Source organism: Chlorocebus sabaeus, chromosome 8 (assembly GCF_047675955.1).
Source record: "Chlorocebus sabaeus isolate Y175 chromosome 8, mChlSab1.0.hap1, whole genome shotgun sequence".
Taxonomy (NCBI): Eukaryota; Metazoa; Chordata; class Mammalia; order Primates; family Cercopithecidae; genus Chlorocebus; species Chlorocebus sabaeus.
The window spans coordinates 20,221,738-20,242,899 of NC_132911.1; positions in this window are offsets into that span (position 1 = coordinate 20,221,738).

The following is a 21,162-nucleotide window of genomic DNA, read 5'->3' on the forward strand; positions in this document are numbered from 1 at the left end:
GGGACTATGCCTTTTGTGTGTCTGCTGTATGAAAGGCTTCACACACAGTGGATGCTGAATAAAGACATACTAGCTTGAAAAACGCAGCGATGAATATTGCTTTCAGCAAAGAAAGAAAAATGCTGTAGCAAGCATGTGAAGCATTAGGAGAGGTGAGAATACATATTAAACTCTTCAAGTGACCTTAGCATGCTTCTCCCCTACCATGCTTACCCCCTGCCAGTCCCCTTGGAATGTCATCCTCCACCCTACCTACTACCTTTCAGCTCATTAACCACTTTTCCATCCCCTGTCTCAATCCATCTTGGTCCCATGTCTTGCTTTTCACCACTCTCACAGGGCTTCCCTTCTCCAGAACATGATTTGTACAGTTGTTTATGCTTTGTTGGCTGAGTCTCCTGCATAGTCTGGTCTTACTCTCACCTTTGCAAACCATTCCAGTCATAGCCATCTCTCCCTTGTCCTTCTCATCCCCATCTATAGTCTCTCCAACACAATGAAGCACTGAGGTTGAATGAAGGGTTCTAGGCACAAGTGAAGTCTGGACATAACTAAGAATGGGGTGGTGGAAGAAGTCATTGCCAAACAGATCCAGAAGGGGATGTCTGGGAAATCCATGGAACAAAGGCTTCTCCAAACTCTGAGCACCGTCTCTATCTCCCTGGTGTCTCTATGCACAGAGATTCTAGTTCTTTACTTTGCCTTGGCTTTCATCAAAATGTCCTGTGTTGATTCTCCCTTTCCTCTCTTTTCACCTCCCTTCATACACACCCCTCATCCTCAAACACACACACTCCCCAACACTTTTTCTTTTAATACAAATCACAGGTACGGTTGAAAAATCACAGAGCAGAAGAACAGAAATTATTTTCTCCTGAAAACTCTATTTCCTTTGACTCATTTATATATTGGTATGAAGCCAGTTCTGGAGCTGTGGTCAACAGGAAATTTTATTCAGTTTATCACTCTGTAGTGTCATCTTTATTAGTGTGAAATCTTACCTGTAGCACAGCGTAAAAAATTGGGTCTCTTTTCCTTTAAAGCAAGCTCCCCCTCCCACCGCCACCCAGGCAGTTCAAAAGGAGACTGTGGAAGTTGGTTCTGGCCCAGTGCCCCTCTGAACAGAGATGCTCACTGCATGGTTTATGTGCATAAGCAGTCGGAGCCAAAGGCCAGTTGTCACCAGGAGATGTATCCAGGCAACCTTGGTGCTAAGCAACAGATTGAAACTCAGAGTGTCCTGGTCCATGCCAGTTAGAGCAGGCTGTTGAGAACTTGGCCTTGACTGGAAGAAAGGCTTGATTTGGGTGGGGTGGAGGATAAAGGAGGAGAGGAGAAAACAAGAGGAGAGGAGACAGGGATATGAGATGGGAAAATAGAAGTAAAGAGGGGAGGGAGAGGGTAGAGAATGAGAACAAATAGAAGATGGTTGATCTCAAACAACATTTCTCATGTCATGAAGGCCAATAGTTAAAGAATAATTTGAGGTTTTAAAAAAGCAACAATTAAGCTTTTTGAAGTGTTTTTGTACGTGTCATTTTTTAGGTGAATGTGTTTCCCAGGCATCAAAACATTCTGTCTCCAGGACCTACATGACCTCGATCATCCATGGTCCTGAAATTAGTCTCACCTCACTTTCTGGCCTGCTTCTGCAGATCAGAAGCCCAGGACTGGCCTGGGGGATTTATTCCTGAGGACAGGGCCCTGGCATGGAAATGTGTGTGGAGCAACGTGCCACAGAATGGAGAGAGAGAGAGGAGAGGTGGAAGAGGAGGCTGGATGAACGAGTCCAGCCTAGTGATGGAGCAGAATTGGGGTCAGCCCTTATGGTCAGTATGAACCCCCTCCCCACTTTCTGCTCTCCTGCAAAGTTCCTAGGAAACAGGTCAGACGCTGTCCACAAATTCCCTCTCTGTGGATGAGGCAGCTCAGTGCTCAGATGATCCGGTCAAGTCTATCACACAGATGAGGGAAAACAGCTTGATAGCCACATTATCCTTAGGCTGGAAATGTTTTGGTCATAGAATAGAAAGACTTGAGGTATTAGAAAGAAAGGCAGCACCTGTCACATGAGCCTCCACCCCAGGGCGCATTGGACTCCTGACCCACAGCACCCACTTCTCCGCAGCATGCTTTTCTCATGCACCTCTCATGCAGAGCCTGCTCTAAACAAGCTTCTGCCTCTATCACCACCTCCTCCATCACCACCTCCTCCCATTAGCTGCAAGCAGTTGCCACATGGCAGATATCACATGTGCCACTCATCACAGTCTCTTCTCACACACTAGCAGGATGATTAGATGTCATTTCAACAAGGCCCTGGAACAGGGTCATTAAGAGCTGTCATTCCCTTTTTCTAAGCCAATTTGTCTGTATCAGTTGTTGTCGACCATTAGAGCCTCGCAGACTCACAGAGAGGTGTCTGAGTCGGAAATCATTTGGCATATGGCGAGCACGTGTGCACTTACGAGCTGTGCCTCATCCCTGATTGAGATCTGTCATCCCCAGCCAAGGCCCTGGACTCAGCAATTTGCAAATCCCAGACTTTCACATTTTGTCTCCTCCCCAGGATGATTCCTAAAACCAGCTTTGCCTGGAAAGTACCAGGTGCATTTGGTCTGGAGTTGATGAGATGTTTCTTTTTGTTTGGCTTTTAAAAGCCTGACAAGAAGAACGCTAGGAACATCAAGTCCATGGTAGTGCCAGATAAAGATAGTCCGAAAAAACTAGGGATGTGTGTGTGTGATAGAAACTAGAAACTATTCAAACGTAAGTTTCCAGGGATTTTATAACACATACACACACATGCTGGCCAAGAACCAGACTTTTGGAAAAAAAATTTATCTGAAACACAAGCCACAAGATGAAATGTTTATTTTCTTTAGTAGAACCCTATGTTTCCATTTCATGGGCATTTGTTTGTGACCACACACTAACTGAACCCCCTTCATCTACTGGAGGAGTTCTGTAATGAGCTGAGAATTCTGATACCTGCTGTCCTTCCATTGTCAGTCTAAATTTAAGCAGCACCCAAAGCGAAGTGATGGACACTTAAGCAAAGCGTTATTACGGGCTGGGACCTCACTAGATGACTGAGGAAACTCACCTAATTAGGAGAAGACGACCGTAGAGACTTTGTGTATCTAACGGGAGAGAGTTTTCCAGAAGATGGGCAAATCCCTTCTCTTTAAAGTCACGTATGCCTCCAGCATGGCCAAATTATTCTAGTTTTTAAGGAATCCAGGCTGGGCGCAGTGGCTCCTCCCTGTAATCCCAGCACTTTGGGAGACAAAGGTGGGAGGATTGCTTGAGTCCAGGTGTTCAAGACCAGCCTGGGCAGCATAGCAAGATCCTGTCTCTACAAAAAAATTTTTAAAAATAGCCAGGCATGGTGTTGTGTACCTGTGGTCCTAGCTGCTTGGGTTGCTGAGGTTGGAGGGTCACTTGAACTCAGGAGGTCAAGGCTGCAGGGAGTCGTGATCATGCCACCACACTCCAGCCTGAGTGACAGAGCTAGAACCTGACTCCAAAAATAAAAAGGAAATCAAGCATAGAATTCTGGGCACTCCAACTTCTATTAGCAATTTGAACCAGTAGGAAGAGGAAGGTCTTCCTATTATAGATAGTGATCTGTGACATAAGGTAGACGTTCTAAACAAAAGAAACGAGACTAGTTAAGATCATTCCCCATTTCCTGATTGAACCTGTTGCTTCGTGTTTGTTATCCCTAGTGTCTGCCTTCAACTCCTCCTGACTAAGACCATTGGACCTCCCCGCTGCTAGGTCCAAATCCTACTCCTTGAAGGACCTCGAAGCTCCACCTGTGCTGATCAAATTCTCACAATAGGAATAGCACAAAGGCCAAATCGCTGAAAAGAGAAATGCTGAATGAAAAATGAAGCAAGAAGTTAATCTGTTTGGCACCTTGTTACCTCTCTTCTGAGTGTAATCTGGGAGGCCGTTAATTGCTTGATTTACTGTATAGTCATTGCCAACAACAATAAATACAGTTAATTATTATCAGGTAACTCACCGCCAGTAATTACCAGGAAATTGAAGAGAAAGTCTCTCCATGATATTGTCAGCTACAACTCATTATCCTCCTCCTTTAGTATCTATTTTTTAAAAAATTTGCTTGCCTTAAGCTTTCTGTAGAAATACCTTGGGTTCTACCAGTGGTTTTCTTTTCTTCCATTAACGGCTGCACGTTTGTCAAGAAGGAGTAACTAGAACAGAATCTGTCTTCACCTATTCCTACCACCCTGGGAAGCTGAAATGATTTTAGAGCATGTGACCAGCCTGATGGGGTTTCTGAGAATACCCAGTCTTTGTCGTAAGAACGGATCCACCAAGAGAAATAGGGGGAGAATATCTTGCTCTAACCACACAACACGTTTTTGCTTAATTTTCCTAAATCAAGGCTTTCTTAGACAGGACTTAGAAGTAGTGTGCTGTAATAGAAACAGAATGATCTTTAGTGTTAGAGACTTAGGTTTATACATAGTAGGTGAGAAAATGTTTAAAGTATTTCTTAAACACCTTAGACATTCAGTTTCCTCATCTTCAGAATAGAAGCCAACGCCGTTTCCATAGAATTTACGTTGTGATTAAGTGGAAGAGTTGCTGAATAAAAACTTTCTGTTCCTCCAGCCTATTCTTATATCTTTCCTTAAAAATTATACCATTTTTTCTTTTTTTCCTTCCTGGCTTGGATGCTGAATAGTTTAGTGCCAAATTTGTTTATGCCGTTACTAAATATACAGTGTGTATCATGTGTGCTAACCACTTACAATATCTTATTTTGCTATTTTGACATTTCCTTTTCCCCACTGTCCTCATTTGAGTGTTTTAACTTTTCATCTTTTTTTATGTATATATTTATAGAGTCACCTTAAATCCATATAATTAGCATTAAAAAATTCTCATATTTTCTGTGTTCCTACTCCTGGCAAACTGTCATCTTTCTCTAAACCCAAACCTTTAGTTTGACAACAACTGAAGAGGGAAAATTTCTCATTAGTGCACGTATACTTTCAAAAAATAGTCTGCCATGGTCTCAGAGCCCTAATCAGACTTGGCCTTTGACGGGCAATGGAAAAGTGGCATTCCCCAAGTGCTTCACTTCACAGCGAGGGGAACAGGAAGGTGCTAATGGGAGACAGTCCGAAATGCATTGTGCCGAAGGTTGAAGAGTTCTTGGCCCTGAGTTGAAATTTCAAGTAACATAGTGGGTCTTTATTGAATGTCTATTATGTGATTTGTCAGGTTCATACAGGTGTAGAGACAAGATGTCCCACGTGTTCTTCAAAAATGTTCATTGTCCCCACACTACAGCTGAAGTTTTAGCAAATGATTCATGTATCACAGATTGCCTTACCAAAAGTAGCATCAGTTTTGGTTGTATGCGAAAAAATGGATTTCTATTCTTTTGGAGTGGATGGGGTAAGAAAATATGGGTTATAGTAGTTACCACACAGAGGGAACAAAAAAGTTCCCACTCGTTGGAAAGAGTCTCAACTCTGAAAGCCATATATCTTATGTTCTATGGGTAGGCTTATCTTAATTTAGGGATTACACCATGTAATTATTGTAAATAAAGGAAATAACCAAGCTATGCAATTTAGTTTGGTCATATCAGCAGAGGATTTAGAATTCTGGCTAGGACAGAAGATGGCAATGAGTGAACAAAACTGTGTTATATATGATTAAGAGAACAGTGAAGAAATACCAAATATATCACACACACTTATGTATGTTTAAATCTTGCATACATGTACCCATGATGTTTTGAAACATGCATGCGTCTTAATGGCTAAATCAAGCTAATTTTCATATGCATTACCTTACATACTTATCATTTATTTTTGGTGAGAACACTTAAAATCTACTCTGTTAGCAAGTTTTAAGTATGTAATACGTTGTTATTAGCAATGGCTATCATGCTGTACAGCAGATCTCTTGAATGTATTCCTCCCAATTGAAATGTCATATCCTTTGAGCAACATTACCCCAATCCCTTCTTTCCAGTCCCTGGCAACCACTATTCTACTCTCTACTGCTATGAGTTCAACTTTTTAATATTCGACATATAAGTAAGATCATGTGGTGTTTGTCTTTCTGTGCCTGGCTTAGTTTGCTTAATATAATGCTCTCCAGGTTTATTGATGTTTTTGCAAAAGATAGGATCTCCTTCCTTTTTAAGGCCTAATAGTATTTCGTTGTGTATATATACTATATTTCTTTATCCATTTATCCATTAGGGAACACTTAGGTTGACTCCATATCTTGACTATTGTGAAAAATCCTGCACCGAACATGGGAGGGCAGCTATATCTTCAACATACTGAGCTTATTTCTTTCGGCTAAATACCCATAAGTAGTATGACTGCATCATATTGTAATTCTATTTTTAATTTTATGAGAGACTGTCATACTGTTTTCTGTAATGACTGTATTAATTTACTTTCCCGTCCGCGCTGTACAATGGTTCCCTTTTCTTCATGTCCTCGCCACTTGTCATTTTTCATCCTTTTAATACTAGCCAACAAGCCTCATTCTTGACTGCCTTGCCTTTGACTGTCATCCTTGCTCTGCCTTTTCGTGGGCAGCAATTGGTTATCTAGAGCTTGCATCCTTATCTTTGGACAGTTTTATTCTGACTTATTTCTCCCTTGAAATTTCCATCCTCCCACATGTACCCAGTTCCTCTGGTGTCCTGCAGCCCATACCCAAATCTTTCACAGGACCTTTGGGTCTGTGGAACTCTGCAACACTCTTCTTTTTAAAAAAGGGTGGTGTAGAGTTCTTTCCCTTCTTTCTTTTGTCTTTCTTTTCTTTTGCCCGGTGTATCCTGACCAAATCACCTCCGTGCAACAGTCATCTTGTCATCCTGCCAAGTCCCCACCTGCTAAGGTATTTTACTTTTGAGGGGAAGGGATTCTGTTCCTAAACATCTTGTATGAACACTTCCACCTGATAATTTGCATCTTGTAAAGTGTAGGGTGACTTTTGAGCTAACTCAAGGCATGGCATTAATTTTGTGGGCTGCCCTGTCCTTGACTAGTCATTTGTTCTTGGATCCTTTGCTCTCCTTGCCAAATATATATCTAGTCACTTTCATGCACCACAAAGAGGGGAAGCTACTGGCTACCTGACTCTCAAGAATGTGGAGATCACCTTTATCTTGGTGAGGCATACTTTGCCTCCCAAATTAATGAAGCAAAATCCTTCAGTTTTCATCTTGGTCCAATGCTGGGAACTGCCTTGGCACTGTGGATGCCAGCCCTAGCTCTTCTGTGCCTACTCGGTTCCAAAGTCCAAGTGATGTGACTCACTGGCTGTCAGAGGTCTAACATCAGGAATCTCTTCAAGGATATCTCACAAAAGAGAATACTCTCGAAAAGAGACAGATAAAATGCTGAGCAGGTGTTTCTGGCTTGAAACCCCTGTAGTCTACACAGAATACCCCCGTTGTGTCCTAGCTGCCTTTAACAACAGCTCTGAGGACATAGAGTGATAGAGACTTCTCTACATTGACGGTGTGAAGCGCTACAACCACTTTTGTTGGTTGCTGCAACAGTTTCAAGTTGTTACTGCTACAATCATTTTTAAAAAACTGTTTAGCATTATACACTAAATTTGAAAATAAGCAGCCATACTTGGACAGTTCTACTTTTAGGTATTATTTCCTATGTCTGCTGTCAAAAGTTACGTCTAACTTGATGGTTTTAAAATAACGGAAATTTATTTTCTCACAGTTCAAGAGGCCAGAAGTCAGAAATTAGTACTACAGGGCTAAACTCAAAGAGACAGAGGGTCATGCTCCCTCCAGAGACTCTAGGGGAAAATCAGTTACTCGACTTTTCCAGTTCCTGCTGGCTGCTACATTCCTTGACTGAAGGCCACATCACTCCAATCTCTGCTTTTGTAGTCATAGCACCTCTTCTCCCTTTCTTTCTTATAAGGATACTTGTGATTGATTGAATTTCAGGCCTATCTAGCTAATCCAGAATAATCTCATTTTAAAATCCTTAATCACATCTGCAAAAACCTTTTTCTCAAGTAGGATAACATTTTCACTATTTAGTCTTTTGCAGGTATGTATTCAAAAATATGCACACATATGCACATCAGAAGACATGCTGAAGAAGGTGTACAGCACATATTCATAATAAACCCAAACTTGATATATATATTGGATGTACTCCAAATATCCATCAGGAGTATTAGATAAACCAAGTATATCCATGTAATAGAATATCATGAAGCAATGAAAATAAACATATATCAACTACATGTGGTATCATGGCTGAATATCACACACACAAGTTTGAGTGAAAGAAGCCAGATAAAAATATATATTGTAGGATTCCTTTTTATAAAGTTCAAAAACAGGGAAAATGAAGCTAGAATATTTAGGAATGACTATACATTGAAGTTTGAAGAGTATGTACTGATTTGAATAGTATCTTCCCAAAATTCATGTTTACCTGGAACCTGTAAATGTCAGCGTTTTTTTTGTTTGATTTTTATTTTTTTTGAAATAGTCTTTGCAGATGCGATTATGTTACAATGTAGTTATCTTACATTAAGATGGGTGCTAAATCTAACAACTAATGTCCTTATAAGAAGGCCCTGTGGCCGGGCACAGTGGCTCATGCCTGTAATCCCAGCGCTTTGGGAGGCCAAGGCGAGTGGATCACCTGAGGCCAGGAGTTCGAGACCAGACTGGCCAACATGGTGAAATGCAGTTAGGTTCTACAAAAAATACAAAAATTAGCCAGACGTGGAGGTGCGTGCCTGTAATCCCAGCTACTTGGGAGGTTGAGGCAGGAGAATCATTTGAACCCGGGTGGTGGAGGTTGCAGTGAGCCAAGATCGTGCCATTACACTCCAGCTTAGGCAACAAGAGCAAAACTCCATCTCAAGAAAAAACAAAACAAAAACAAACAAACAAAAAAAAAACAAGGCTCTGTGGACACACACAGGGAGAATGCCATGTGAAGACAAAGGCAGAGACTGCAGTCATGTGTCCACAGCTTGGGGATGCCAAGTTTGTTGGGAGCCACTAAAAGCTTGGAAGAGGCAAGAAAGGACTCCTCTGGAGCCTTCGAGAGAGTATGACGCTGCAAACACTTTGATTTCACTTCTAGCCTCCAGAACGATGAGAAAACAAATTTCTGTTGTTATAAACCACTTGGTTTGTGGTCATTTTTTTTATGGTGGCCCTGAGAAAATAATACAGAATATAAAACAAATAAGTGATCATCAAAAAAGTTGGAATAATGGCTACCTTTACTGGGAATGGTGTGAGTTGTAACTAGGAAAACGTAAAGAGAATTCTGGGGCTGACAATTTTATTTTTCTTGACATGGCTAAGGCTAGCAGGTATCAATAATGATGCTAAACTTCCTGCTTATCCTTACATTCTTTATTCCTTCTTTTTCCATTTTTTAGTATAAAGTTTTAAGTTATTTTCCTAGGGGTTCTGAGACTTCTTGTGGAGTGACCTGCCCATCGAGGTTTGGAGCTTGCAGAGCAAGTCAGCTGCAGAGTGGGTTTGTGGTGTCAATAAGCAGAAGAGGAGGGATCTGGCTGCATGTATCAAGGAGATTCAGATACGCAAGAGCCTATCAGAAATCTATTTCTTTTTTTTCTTTTTTTTTTTGAGACAGAGTCTCGCTCTGTCGCCCAGGCTGGAGTGCAGTGGCCGGATCTCGGCTCACTGCAAGCTCCGCCTCCCGGGTTTACGCCATTCTCCTGCCTCAGCCTCCCGAGTAGCTGGGACTACAGGCGCCCGCCACCTCGCCCGGCTAGTTTTTTTGTATTTTTTAGTAGAGACGGGGTTTCACCAAGTTAGCCAGGATGGTCTTGATTTCCTGACCTCGTGATCCGCCCGTCTCGGCCTCCCAAAGTGCTGGAATTACAGGCTTGAGCTACCGCGCCCGGCCCAGAAATCTATTTCTTCTCCTGGGAGAAAACTCATCCTTACAGAAAAAGGCCATACCTGCAAACTTGGTCCAGGAAGGAAAATTCTAATTAAGTCCTTGAATTTGTCAGTCAGCTCTGTCCCTTTTTTTTTTTTTTTTTTTTTCTTTTTAATTTTTGGAGACAAGGTCGGATTCCGTCACCAGGCTGAAGTGTAGTGGTAATATCTTGGCTCACTGTAACCTCTGTCCCTCAAGCCAGCCTCCCACTTCAGCCTCCCAAGTAGCTAGGACCACAGGTGTGCACCACCACGCCTATTATTATTTTTTTTGTATTTTTATTAGAAACAAGATTTCACTAGGTCACCAGGTTGCCCAGGCTGGTCTTGAAATCCTCAGCTCAAGCTCAGCCCACCCACCTCAGCCTCCCAAAGTGCTGGGATTATAGGCGTGAGCCACTGTGCCCGGCCAGCTCTGTCCTGTTTCTAATATCCACCTTCTATATATTTCTGAAGCTCTGGACATGGGTATTGAGAGAATGGAAAGGAGAAAATGTATTATCTTACTTAAATATCTTGTAAGGGTTTTTTTTGCAAGAAGGATTTTTGAGGTATGTATATATATACACACACATACACATTTTATATATACACATATACATATATTTATACATATATATACACACTTGTATAATTTTTTTTTTTTTTTGAGACAGAGTCTCCCACTGTCAACTGGGCTGGTATGCAATGGCACTATCTCGGCTCACTGCAACCCCCTCCTCCCAGATTCAAACAATTCTTCTGCCTCAGCCTCCCAAGTAGCTAGGATTACAGGTGCCTGCCACCACGTCCAGCTAATTTTTTGCATTTTTAGTAGAGACAGAATTTGACTATGTTGGCCAGGCTGGTCTCGAACTCCTGACCTCATGATCCACCTACCTCGGTCTCCCATAGTGCTGGGATTACAGGCATGAGCCACCACGCCTGGCCAAAATATTTTTAATAGGATTTTTTTTTTAAGCAGAAAGCATTCTAATTTTGAAAAACACTGAATGGCTTTAGAGACCTGAGAGCTCTGTATGTGGGGAGAGGCAACGGCACTTCACAGATAGCAGACATGGTAATTGACCTAAGTTGCTTATGAGTTTATAGGAGCGCCTGAGAGAAAGGTAGGAGGCAGTGGACTGACTAAGCAGTAGCGAGAAGCTTTGTATCATTGGCTGCAGGCAAGAGGCAGAAGCCAAGGGATATGCCAGAAATTGCTCCTGTCAGTGGAGGCTTTCGGGATCCCAGGTCTTTATTCTCACTAGAAATTGCCAGGAATCAATCCTCAGCTTGCTCATTAGAGTTGAAGGCAACAGGAAGTTGAGGGAAAAGATAGGATGAGAAACCATGGTTCTTAGTTTCATTGGGAGTATCAAAGAGGGTTTAACGTTTCTTACCTTTTGGAGCATGTTCTCCATCGTCCTCTATAAAGTAAGCAGTGTAACACCTAGAGCACTGAAGACTGGAATGATCAGCAGAAAGGAAATGGACATGCACCAAGTTCCCGGTCTGTACCAAACACTTTATATTATCTCATTTAATTCTCACCAGACTAGGAAATAGGTTACATTGTTTTTGTTTTACAGTTGAGAATATCAGCCAACTTCATTTTATCAAGAAGAAACATCACCAGATTCATAAAACTGGAAATTGGTGGAGCTGGGACCTGCAGCCAGAGCTCTGTGGCTCTAGAGATCTCAGTTTTCCCACTACTAGCCCTGCTGAGATAATGTTTGCAAAACAGCCCAGTTAGAACCATGAGATGTCCTAGAAACTGAGACTGCATTCTCACTTGTGTAATTCAACAAAGTCAATATTAAACTGTAAAATAAGTGTAAGTAAGTACAGCAAAAGTCTAATGAGTATTTTAATAACTTTTCTTAGATGCCAGATGTCCAGTTCTTCACCAAAAAATTATTTTGGGGACCCTTCCTTTACTGTTGCTCTGGATGTATTCTCGATCTGCTCAGACAGTTCAGTATTGGATATAACAGCAAGGGGAAGACACAACATCACAAAAGCGAGGCATAATTATTCATTTTATAACAATTATACAATAAATAATTACTTATTACAACATTATTTGTAGTCGGAAAACTTAGTTGATAAGACCAAATAACATACAGGTGGGATTGAGAGGTAAGAACAGGTACATGAGTCATGGAGATCCCAGACTGGTATTCCATTGTACTACCTAGAATCCAGGGGATTCTGAGATACTTTTGGTCACACTATTCTTCACTTCCTTGTAGAAGCTTCCCTTTCCCACTCCACTGCTGCCCAGCAACCAACACTCTATCAATATCCAGTTGACAGTTTGCTTCCAGAACATATTCTCAGATCATTTTGAAAATGCTAACATTACAAAACTGAAAACTAGAATTCAAACAAGACTATTTCCATAATATAAAAGGTAGTACAATACAAGGAAAAGAGCATATATAGGCTAAATATATTTCTTTTCTGTTTTTGATATGATTTGGCTGTGTCCCCAACCAAATCTCATCTTGAATTGTAGCTCCCATAATCCCCATGTTTTGTGGGAGAGACCTGGTGGGAGGTAATTGAATCATGGGGCAGATCTTTCCTGTGCTGTTCTCTTGATAGTGAATAAGTCTCACAAGAGCTGATTGTTTTATAAAGGGGAGTTCCCCTCCACAAGCTCTCTTGCCTGCCGCCATGTAAGATGTGTCTGTGCTCCTCCTCCACCTTCCACCATGATTGTGTGGCCTCCCCAGCCATGTGGAACTGTGAGTGCATTTAGCCTACTTTTCTTTATAAATTATCCAGTCTCAGGTATTTCTTCATAGCAGTATGAAAGTGGACTTACAGTTTTTAAATTCAGCAGTTAAAAAGAAAACTTTATACATTATTTCTTCCTAATTTTCATATGAAAATGTCACTCCCCCAATTTCTTTAGTTGAGCATTCAATGAATTTATTTTCATCATTTCAAAACTACAAAAATAATTATTTAAAGCTAAGAATTTAAAATGTTAATACAATTTGGGCCATATCACATGAATTTGATATCAAAGATTTGCTTTGTTATTCACTCTAATTCACATTTTGTTTTTTCTTTGATCTGAGAGATATTTAGGAGTTCTTAGTTTTTAATTATGAGTGATTTGGGATTTTAAAATATGAACTTTAAAAATTAATTTATAGAATGGTATCGTTACTGGAGAATATCACCTGTAGTAGTAGTGTGTTGAATTTTTTTCCCATTATATGGTAAAATTTTATAATGTTACATAAGCACTGCAAAAGATGTTTTACATTAATAGGAAGAATTTGGTATTGATATATAGGAATTCCATTTTTTTTGCCTTGACATTTTCTCAGTCTAATATTAAAGCTATGACTCTTACTGCTTAAAATTTTTTCTTGAATATGTTCTTTTCCTTTAATTTTTCTTGTTTCATTTAGTCTTGTTTAGTTTTGTCTTAGTGATGTCTTTATAATATTCCATGTAACTTTACTGCTCAGGTGAATCCATATGTCTCTCACTGAATTGAAGAGATTAGTATATTTTACCTTTATTTTATTTTATTTTTTATTTTATTTATCTTATTTATTTTTTGAGATGGAGTCTCACTCTGGCACCCAGGCTGGAGTGCAGTGATGCAATCTCTGCTCACTGCAACCTCACCTCCTGGGTTCAAGCAATTCTCCTGCCTCAGCCTCCCGAGTAGCTGGGACTACAGGCGCCTGCCACCACGCCTGGCTAATTTTTTGTAATTTTAGTAGAGACGGAGTTTCACCATGTTAGCCAGGAGGGTCTTGATCTCCTGACCTTGAGATCCACCTGCCTCAGCCTCCCAAAGTGCTGGGATTACAGGCATGAGCCACCCCACCCAACCCGTTTTACCTTTACAGCCGTAGTTAAAATTTCAGTCTCACTTATAATCCTATCATATGAAGTTTATCTGCTGTCTCTTCTCTTTCCATATTGTCTTTTGTTAAATGAACTATATTTAGCCTATTCATTTTCATGCCCACTATTTCTGAAGATAAATAAGTCGTTACTATGATGATTTCTTTGAAGTTTCTCAAAGACATTTTCCAAATCTATGTTTGGAAATGAATAGGACTTACGTTGATGTACCCTCCAGGCAAGAGTTTGGCAACATTTTAACTTACTTTACTTTTCCCCTTTCCCCTTTGTGGTTTTTGCTAATATAATTTTGTTACTATAATGTGATGTAATCTATTAATAAAACTACAGATCTTTTAACAGTTTCAAATCAATAAATTCTATAATACATATTCACTGTTTCAAGAAACACTTTAATGCCTGTGTTCCTTTTGAACCAGACTTGTAATTTTAAGACAATTCTGTTTTACTTATTGTAGGACTATCCTTCCTTCTACAGTATAGTTTTCCCATTCTTGAGCGCTAATTTGTTCAGCATAATAAAGTTGTCTTCAAGTAATTATTCTGTCAGATGTATATTGGGGTGTTATATTTTCTTTTTCTTTTTTAATTTTTAATTTTTATGGATATATAATAGTTGTACATTGTTATGGAGTACATGCAATATTTGGATACAATTATACAATGTGTGATAATTCAATCTGAGTAATGGAGATAGTCATCACCTGAAAGATTTATCATTTGTGTTGGGAACATTCCAAATCTACTCCTCTAGTTAGTTTGAAATATTCAATAAATTACTGTTAACTGTGTTGCTTCGTGGTGCTACTGGACACTAAATCTTATTCCTTTTATCACACTACATGGTTGTGCCCATTAACTAAACCCATCTTTTCTGGGCACTTGCATATCTGCCAAGAAAATTTTAATGACTATAAAATTGTTGCATAGTACATGTTTTCCATTACTGTAAAGTTGCTCTGTTATCTTGTGGGTTTCAGTGTTACAGAGGAGACTCCTGAGGCTAGTGCAATTGGACCTTCTGGAAGTGTACAAATTAAAGTTATTTTGATTGTAAGAGAAAGACGATGACTGTGACTAACTTAAGAAAACAAGGCATTTGTTGAAAAGATCACTTTATAAATTGAAGGAATAGCTAAAATTCAAACATTGGGAAGGTTAGAAAGGTCAAAATAATTACTATAAATGTATGGATCTTTCTAGGGTGATGCTATTATAGTAATTTAGCTTGAATACTTCCAACAACTCAGTATTTCTATCCAGGTTTCTCAATCCTGAAAAAGAGAATCAGCCTTAGGGGGTACTGAAGACCCCCTAAGCCAGTTTGACTGATGCCCCATTATAAGTAACCTGATTTTTTTCTGGATGGAATTTTATAGGATTTTTATTCCTGTTACTTTTTTAAATGCCAAAATGGGTTTAGAAGCCCAGGTTTTTCCTTAGTTCAGAAAGAATTTCTTCTAGCACAATAGCTTTATTGTTTCTATTTATTTTGTTCTGATCTCTTCTTCCAAAATCCCAGTTATCCAGACATTACGTACTTGTCCTTTGCCTTCCATACTGGTGACCATTTTTATGTCTTTTTCTTTGGTGTTCGGAGAGAGACTCTCAGTTGTTTTCTACGCTTATTGATGTTCTGCAGTATCTTTTCTGGTTTCCATGGGCTGCCTGCACTCCTTGTCCTGAGGCTGCTTTTTCAGAGCACATCACTCCAACCTCTGCTTCCAGCGGTTGTCTTATCTCCTTCTTCTGTTGACCTTCTCGCCCTCCTCTTAAAAGGACCTTTTATGATTTTACAGGACCCATCCAGATAATCCAGTTTAACTCTTTATCTCAAACTCCTTAATTTAGCCACATCTGCAAAGTTATTTTTGCCAAGACAGGTTACAGATTCCAGGAATTCGGAGGTAGGTATCTTGGAGCTAGGAGGACTTCATTCTTCCTGCCACAGTATATGACATTATAATCAACCAAACTCCAGTTATTCAAATTTCATGTTTCCTACATATTTCTTTATTTTTTCTGTTCCAGGATCCCGTCCAGGATTCCACAATGCATTTCCACCATATATCTCCTTAATTTTCCTCTTTTCTGTGACAGTTTTGCAATCCCAAAGAAAAATTTTAATTTTGCTTGCTTATTTTTAACTTTTCCTGTAATTCTTCTCTGTGTTACCCATTTCTGTTTTCAGTTCAACCCACTATACATTGTCCCATTTTGGTTCTTCTGCCTGTATTTCTTTTACTTCTTCTATTATTTGTCCTGGCTTTTTTGGAAACCAGTTTTCCTGCATTCTATCGAAAATGTCAAATGGTGTTTTCATCCCACAGTAGATGTTTATGGAGTACTGCTCTTCCTCTGAGTCATCGAGACACGTTGCTTTGACTTTGTTCTCAGTGTAACTTCCAAATGTGCTGCACACCATCTATATTTGGAGTTTGCCAACACCCAGGATATGTGGATCACATTCCTCCCCGGTGCGCAACCACGCTGCTGACGGAAGAATCACTTTCCCAATCAAGAGTTAGAAGACACAAGTCTTTGAGATATGAGAAAGATGACAAGGATATAAGAAAATGTTTTCCTATCCAATCCCAGGTGTTTTTATGAAATAAAGTCTGGGCAGGTTTCTCTTGTTATAAACTCATCTGCTTTATTGTTAGAGAAGAATTCCCCATGGTTCTGTCAATACTTTTTTTTAGCCTGTTTTTGTTATTGTTAGGAGTAGTCGTTTTTTCGTCATAGGGTATCCAACCCAGGAACTCAGGGATAAAGGTACAAATTTCAAACTTATCACACATGAAGATGAGGCAAGCTACAAGACTGGCTGATACTACTCAGAGATAAAATATAGCTAGAGGGTTGACAAAAGCTCACATTGAGCTCCACGTTCCTCCATATGTTCACAGCTACATTAGCTCTGTTTGGGAGAGTTCAGACCTGAAAGCAGTGCATCTGAGAAAGTCCTCATTTGTCTGGCCAAGTGTTGAGCTAATATGGGCCTCATAAATGCTGAGGCAACATTCTACAGTGGAAATAAATAGTTTAGAGAAGAATTTCATAGTCAGATAGAATTGAGTTCAAATATGGGCCCAGCCACATGTAGGTGTAAAACCTGGGAGATGGTACTTACTTACCTGGGGCCCTGATTCGGCATCTGTAAGATGGCTTTACTGAAAGAACCTATTCATAATTCACCAATGTATAATTGAAAATCAATAACCTGCACTTTTTTAAAGTGTTCATTTGATACATTTTAAAGTACACAGGCACCCATGAAATTATCACCATAATTAAGATAATGAGTATATCAATTATCCCCTCCTTTGTCATCCCTTCCTCACACCCCTCCCCACCTCCACCTTTTCCCCAGGCAACTCATAATCTGTTTTCTGTAGATTCATTTGCATTTTCTACAGTTTTATATAAGTGGAGTTATGTAATATGTGCTCTTTTTTTCTGGCTTTTTCACTCAACAAAATTATTTTGAGATTTATCCATATTGTTGCATATATCAATAGTTCTTTCCTTTTAACCACTGAAGTCCAATTTATTTTTTTTTCTTTTATGGATAATGCTTTTGTTGTCATATCTAAAAAAATGTTTGACTAATCCAGGATTATAAATATTTTCTCTTATATTTTCTTCTGGAAGTTTTATGGTTTTATATTTTACATTTGGGTCTTGTCTTAGTCCATTTGTGTTGCTATAACAAAATATCTTAGACTGGGCAATTTACAAAGAATAAAATTTACTTCTTGCCATTGTGGGGATTGGCAAGTCCAAGATCAAGGCAACAGAATTGGTGACTGGTGATAACTGCTCTCTGTTTCCATCATGGTTCCTTGTTGCTGTATCCTTACATGGTGGAAGGTGGAGGGGTAGGAGAGATGCTACCTTCAGCCTTGAGCCCTTTTACAGGGTGTTAATCCCATTCATGAGTGGTCCACATTAGTCACCTCTCAAAAGCTACACCTCTAATACTGTTGCATTGAAATAAAATTTCAACATGAATTTTGAAGGAACATCATCATTCAAACCATGGCAGGTCTCATCCCACAAATTACATACTGTGCTTTTGTTTTCATTCAATTAAATAAATTTCTAAATTGCCTTTTTATTTCTTCTTTTATCCAACGATATTTGGAAGTGTGTAAGTTAGTAAACAAGTCTTTTACTGAATTTTTTTCCAGATATTTTTCTATAAATGACTTTTAATTTTATTGTGATCAGAAATCCTACTTTGTATGACTTAAATCTTCTCAGGTATGTTGAGACTTCTTTTATGGCCCAGAATATGGTCAATTTTGGTAAATGTTCCATGTGTACTTGAGAATTTGTGCATTGGTGTTGAATGTTGTTGGCTGGAATGTTCTGTGAATGGAAATTAGATCAAGTTGTTTAATGGTATTATTTATTGTTCAAGCCATTTGTATCCTTAGTGATTTTCTTTCTCCTTGTTTGGTCAATTATTAAGAGAAGTGTATTGAAATCTCCAGCTATAATTTGCATTTATGTCTCAGTTTTTGCTTCATGTATCTTGAAGTTTTGTTATTAGATGTGCAAACATTTAGAATTATTGTGTCCTCTTGATGAATTGGCGCAGGTTAAAATAATCTTGCTTTGAAATCTATGTTGTCTGATAGTAATATAGTCAATTCAGTTTCTTTCTTTTCTTTTTCCAATTAGTATTAGATTGCTGTATTTTTCCATCCTTACACTTGTAATAAATTTGTGTATTTATGTATCAAATTGCCTTCTTGTAGGCGACATATAGTTGTGTTTTGCTTTTTCTAAATCAAACGTCTGCCTCTTAATTGGGGTGTATAGAAGATTTAGATTTAATGTGGTTATTGATATGATTGAGTTCTAATCTGTCAAAACACTAATTGCTTTCTATTTGTTCTTTGTTTCCAGTTTCCTTTTGTCCTGTGTTCCCTTGGACTATTTTTTATAATTTCATTGGATCTCTTCCACTGGCTTGTAAGTTATCACTCTTTTTAATGTTATTTGATTGCTCTAGGGTCTGTAATGTAAATCATTAACTATCACAATCTTCAAGTAGTATTATACCACTTCATATATAGTATAAGAACCATACAGCAGTATCCTACCATTTCCCCCTTTTAGTCTTTGTAGCATTGCTGTCATACGTTTTACTTTTGCATGTTATAAACCCTACAATACATTGTTATTTTTGAACAATTGATTATCTCGTAAAGAGATTTAAATTAGAAAAAAAATACTAGCCATTTCCCATGCTGTTAATTCCTTTGTATTGATATATTTTTCTGTTTGAAATTGTTTCCTTCTGCTGGAAGGACTTTCTTTAACATTTCTTGTAATGCAGGTCTGTTGTTAATGAATTCTTTCAGCTTCTGTATGTTTGAAAAATACTTTATTTTGCCTTCACCATATGAAAGATATTTTTGTTGGCTACAGATTTTTAGGTTGCTAGTTTTTGTTTTGTGCCCCCCGCCGCCTACTCCCTTGCCACCAATTCCCCTACCTCACCCACCTCTGAACTCTAAAGATTTTGCTTCATTGTCTTCTGGTTTGCATTGTTTCCACCGAGAAATCTGCTGTCACCATTCTATTTGTGCTTTTGTATGTCCCAAGTTGTTTTACTTTGGCTCATTTAAGAATTTTTCTTTATCAGTGGTTCTAAGCAATTTGATTCTGATACACCGCAGTGTAACTTTCTTCATGTTTAATATGCTTGGATTTTGTTGAGCTTCTTTTCATCAAATTCAGGAAAATTTTGGCCATTATTTTTTCAAATATGTTTTTCTCTCCCTGTTTTCCTTTCTGGAACCTCTTGGCTACTTGAAGTTTCCTCATGCACCACTGATGCTCTGTTCATTCTTTATTTCATCTCTTTTCCCCTATGTGTGTTAAATTTGGCATAGTTTTATTGCTATGCATTAAAGTTCATTAGTCTCTTCTTCTACAATGTTTAGTCTGCCATAAATCCCATCCACTATTTCTTGTTTCCTTGGTTTTGCTTTTTGTGTGTTTTATTTTTGGAGGCATTGTAGTTTTTAATCTCAGGAATTTCTGTTTAGGCCTTTCTTGTGTCTTTCATGTCTCTACTTAATATGTTCAATTTTTTTTCTAGATTCCTGAACATATTAATACAGTTATAATACCTGTTTTGATGCAGTTGCCTACTAATTATATCATTTAGATCATTCATGTCTTTTCTGGTTTTGTTTCAATCGCTTGCTTTTTATCCCTATTATGGGTTGTAATTTTTTCCTTTTTACATACTTCATATAATTGTGTGTGTCTATATATATGTGTGTCCTTTTTTGTTTGTTTGTTTTTTAGCCAAGGTCTCATTCTGTCACCAAGGCTGCAGTGCAGTGGTGTGATTTCAGCTCACTGCAGCTTTGCAACCTCTGCCTCCTGGGTTCAAGCAATTCCCATGCCTCAGCCTCCTGAGTAACTGGGACTAGTGGTGTGTGCCACCACGCCCAGCTAATTTTTGTAATTTTAGTAGAGACAAGGTTTCACCATGTTGGACAGGCTGGTCTTGAACTCCTGGCCTGAAGTGATCCATCTGCCTGGGTCTCCCAAAGTGCTAGGATTACAGGCGTAAGCTACCTTGCCTGGGCGGTCTGAATATATTCTTTATTCCTAAAAATATTCCCAAGTTTTGTTCTGAGACACAGTTAAGTTACACAGAAACCACTTGATCTTTTCAAAACAAGAATACATTTAGTCTAGGGCTAATTTTTTCCTACTACTGAGGTAATCCCTTCTTAGTACTCTACTCAGTACTTGGTGAATTATGAATTTTTCTACTCTCAGACACTTTCTGGCCCTGTGTGATGGCTGAGAATTGTTCCTTCTAATTTTTTCAGGTGGTTATTTTCCCAGCCTAGAGTATCTTCTTTGAATGCCTGCGCAAATGAGACTTTAGTTGAAGGCTCAACAGGAGCCTTCTACAGGTCTCAAGTTCTAAGTATGGCTCTCTCTTCTCGTGATCTCTACCCTGTAAACTTTAGCCACCTGATCCTTGCCTGATTCCCAGTTCTGCTTCCTCAACTCAGTTAGACCATTAGGCTTTGCCTGGGCTCCGCCTCCCCATGCCTTGCCTCGAGAACTCTCTAGGCCGTAAGTCAGAACAATCATATGGCTCTGTTTGTTTGCTTCCTGCCTCTAAGGGAACACTGCCTTTTATTGCTTGGTGTCCTATATTTACTCCTATTGTCTTTTCATATAGTCCAGCTTTTTAGTTATTTTAGGTGGGATAATAAATCTGGTTTGTGTTACTCTATCTTAGCCAAAAG